At 49.5% G+C, this 4,237-nt stretch overlaps 1 long non-coding RNA gene across 1 annotated transcript; it reads right to left on the bottom strand.

Annotated features, from left to right (window-relative positions):
* Positions 1 to 782: 782 nt before the first annotated feature.
* On the bottom strand, positions 783 to 3,872 carry LOC121665337. Its single transcript, XR_006016342.1, has 2 exons — positions 1,932 to 3,872; positions 783 to 1,492 (listed from the first exon to the last, which is right to left on the bottom strand). It is a non-coding gene; the product is annotated as an uncharacterized LOC121665337 (long non-coding RNA).
* Positions 3,873 to 4,237: the final 365 nt, after the last annotated feature.

Here is a 4,237-nt window from a genome sequence, read left to right as displayed (position 1 = left end):
GAACACCGCGGGCACGGGGAGCACCGGGAGCGGCGGGAGCAGCGGGAACACCGCGGGCACGGGGAGCACCGGGAGCGGCGGGAGCAGCGGGAACACCGCGGGCACGGGGAGCACCGGGAGCGGCGGGAGCGGCAGGAACACCGCGGGCACGGGGAGCACCGGGAGTGGCGGGAACACCGCGGGCACGGGGAGCACCGGGAGCGGCGGGAGCAGCGGGAACACCGCGGGCACGGGGAGCACCGGGAGCGGCGGGAGCAGCGCTGCTCCGGGCGCGCAGTGCGCAGGCGCGGGGCCAGAAGCGACCAAGGGCAGGCGGCGGCGCGGCGGTGACGTCACAGGGGCTGTGAGGGGGCCTCGGTCCGGGCAGAGGAGCCGTGGGAACCGGGAGCGCTTTTGGGGTCGGGACTTGGGCCGGGGGGGTCCCGGGGGCCGCGCGGTGCCTTTGGTGGCCTTTAGGAGGGTCAAAGGAAAGAGTCTCCGGTTGTGGGTGAAAAATCTCCGTTGAGGGACACCCCGTGGAAGAGGCTGGCGCTGTGCTCGTGCCGGGTGAGTGTTCCAGGCTGGATCTGGTTGAGGGATGTGGGAGAGACGGCCGCGATCCTGTCCGTGTCCTGGAGCTGGAGGTCCGGCCGCGGAGGTGTGAAAAACACTTACGGAGTTCTATTGGACTCAAGCTCCTGCCTTTCCGTGGCCATTCCTCTGTCATCAGAGGCCCTCCACAGACCCAGCAGTTGGTTACATTCGGCTCCTTACCTATCCTTTCCCCTAATTACACAAACAGATTTTTTTTCTCAATTTTGAGATTTCATTTTTTTAATTGTTGTTTGAGTTTCAACTACATGTCTTGAACTGGGGTCGATACAGAGTTAGATTGTTGTGCTGGCTTTGCCTCTTTATTTACTAGTTGTTCTTTTACTAAGCTTGAGACTTTATTCCCAACAATAGATGCGAAACAAACCCACCTTTCCCCTTTTGGACATTTACTTCCCAACCTGCCCCCACTCATTCCTAGGTTTTCTACAGTCCAGTGCTTTTTCCCATTTTGCATCCAGTTTTCTACTTTGGATGGGTTGTAACAGAGACTGTTGACATGGGTACGTGCAATGAAAAAGGAACCTGGGTGTTTTCCATGTACAGCTTTCGGTAACACCCATGGCGTGGCTGTGTCGGTATCCCCAGAGGGCAGAGACAAAAGAGGAGTGACAGATAAAGGAATAACAGAGGTCCCATATGGCCGATACCTCCACCCCCCGTGCCTATGGGGCTGCTGCCCACAGCAGGGGTATGTGATCTTCTTGGTGGCAGCTACAGTGGTCATCGGGCCTTGCCCTCTATTTCCTCGTCACTTCCTTTTTGCTGATTTCCAGGCAAGTTGCTTTTGACACTTCTTAATTGTAGCTTCCCACCGTTCCTCAGGTATCTCCCATTCAACAGGCACTAGTAATTCCCATCCCCAAAGCAGGGTTACTGTTTCAGCTGTTCTTTGCTCTGCCTGGATTGGGGAATAGATTTGGCGTTCGACACTTCGTGCAGTGAGAGTGTCATTTCCGTGAACTACAATAGCAATATTTTATCAGTCTAGACATTTACATTTAACCCAGCTAGCATGTCCAGTAATGGGATGAATTAGACAGGGTATGTGGTATGGCACTGTTGGAGGTAGCAATTCCTCCTCCTTTTTGAATAAATCACAGGCTAAGGGCAGAATATGAGAACCCTCAGCCCAAAATAGTCCTGATCGTCCTATTTGGAGTGGAAGGATTCCTCCCCAAGGAGGGTATCGGAGGTGTCTCAGGACTTGTCCAGGCAACACTTGAAACCACTGCTACAAGCTTGGCCTTATTTCCCAGTCAGGTGTGATTCTTGGTGTATCTCTTGAATCATTTGGGTTTTCCCAGCTCATTAACCCCCAGTTCCCTCTTAAGAGTTACCTTGGTATCCCCAGGCTTAGATGTTCTAGTCCACTCCTTAGGTTCCTGCACGGGTCCTTTGATTCTGCTGCCGTGGATCCACCCTCGCTCCTTGGCCCGGATCGCTGCCTCAGTTGTCAGTAGCGCCTGAAAAGGACCTTTCCCTTGTGCAGCTAAAGATTGCTCCTTCCTTGTTTTTACTAACACCCACTCCCCTGGATGGATGTTACGGATTTTAAAGTCTAAAGGAGTGGTTTGAGGGATTATCCCTTTGAACTGCAAATCTTCAAGGGTCCTTGCAATTGTGTTGACATATTCTTTAACACTCATTCCCCTAATTCATAGGTAGCAGTTTGATGTTGGGTGTTCAAAAAGGGTAACCCAAACTATAGGAAAAGGGTTCATGAAGGATGTCTGGACTTCAGGCAGCTCTCTTGAAAGCTGTTTATTGCATAGGAAAAGTCACAAAAGCATTTCAGGGAGTGGGTATCCAGAGCCAGCCCCACAGCTGTCAGCCACAGCTTGTAGGCATAACTGAAGCCGCTTTCTGTTCAAGAGAGCACTGTACACCTTTCTTTGCTGAGTATCCCAAGACATAACAACCAACAAGCACCATACACAACACCTTTACATTTGCCTATAGCCTATCTTAGGTACTACCACCACCGTACTGTACGTATCCTATAGAACCCTAGAGTCACCACCATCCAATCACAAGAGCAAGCAAGCTACAATTCAAGCTCACAATGGAACACTCTCAGACCTCTCTTCTTCCTGCCACATCAACATTCCTTCTCTGCCTGCCATAGCTCTCTTCCCGGCAAAAACATGCTTTCTATTTACTTCTGCTCTTCCTGGGACCCACCCACCCGGTGAAAAACATGTCCTTGTTTGCAGTCACATACCTCTGTCTTAAGCACAAAAATCTCCTTCCAGCTCATCTCCAACCTTTGTCCTCTCACCCATTCAGTGATCAATGTTTCAGCAAACATCTTCCACTCTACATCAAAACCTGCTTCCATTTCTGTCCCATCCTCAGGCTCCACACTCAGAGATCTCTCGGCCGAGCCCACATATCTGCAAAACTTTCTTACCAAACTTTCATCTTCAACACCAACCATCATTTTGTAAGGTGACACTCTCAGGTCTGACCTGGTTGTGTCTGAACTCTCAATAAAGCCAGACGTTGGCATTTTACCCATGACATTTGAGTTTCAATTATTAATTCAGTTAAGGTTCTCTTTAAAGTTTGTTTCATCCTCTCTACCCGTCCTGAACTCTGTGGGTGCCATGAGCTATGTAGTTCTCATTTTATTCTTAAGGCTTGAGTTAGTTGCTGTAAAACTTTTGATGTAAAGTGTGTCTATCTTAGTAATCATTCCATACCTGGGAATAATTTGTTCTAAGAGGGTTTTACATTCTACATTGGCTGTGGCTCTGACACTGGGAACAGCTTCCACCCAATGGGTAAGATGGTCTGTTATTACTAACAAGAATTTCCACCTCTGCACGTGGGGGACTTCAGTAAAGTCCACGTGGATACTTTGAAATGGTCGGAGAGCCAACTCACGACCTCCTGAAGTTGTTTTTCTCATCACCTTCTTATTTACTTTTTGGCAAACCATACATCTTTCAGTTATTTGTTTAGCCAACCCATAAATTCCAATGCACCCATAATTCCTTAGAAAGTGATCACACAAAGCCTTAGTACTCCAATGAGTTTTTGATGCATGTTTTCTAATATTTTTCTGGTGAGTGACTTATGAAGTAACTGCCTTCCGTCAGGAAGTTTCCATTTTCCACATTCGTCTGGCCTTCCCCCCCTTCTTCCTTCATTCTTTTTCCTGTGTTTCACTGAATTTTGGAGTCTCCAATTTTTCGCTCTTCGAGGCCAAAATTAACACAACCCTTTTTATCCCATTCTCTGCAGCATCCTCAGCCCCCCCGATCTGCCAAACTCCCTCCTCCCATCTCTGAGGCCATCTCCCCCGCTGTCCCCCCCCTATGTCCCACAGCTCTCTCTTCAGGCAATTCCAATGCCTCTAAAACCTCCAAAACAAGTCTCCCATGCATCAGCCCCTTTCCCTCTGAACCAAGCAATCCCCTTTCTTCCCAGATTTTCCCAAAGGCGTGCACCCCTCCAAAAGCGTACCTTGAATCAGTAGATGTATTTCCCTTCTTGTGTGCTAAATCTTCCAGTGTGCATAGTCCCCCCATCAACTAAAGCCTACCCTGACATTCTTTTTCCTTGGACACATCTGGAAGAACCGTCTCCAGATATTATTTCCTTCTGCAAGGGCTCGTTCCTCGAGATGGAACTTCGGCGT

The sequence above is a fragment of the Corvus kubaryi genome, unplaced genomic scaffold (genome assembly GCF_017639235.1).
Source record: "Corvus kubaryi isolate FWS band 111438036 unplaced genomic scaffold, C.kubaryi_AGA036_p1.0 37323, whole genome shotgun sequence".
NCBI classification, from domain to species: Eukaryota; Metazoa; Chordata; class Aves; order Passeriformes; family Corvidae; genus Corvus; species Corvus kubaryi.
This window is presented reverse-complemented; position numbering and strand designations above follow the sequence as displayed.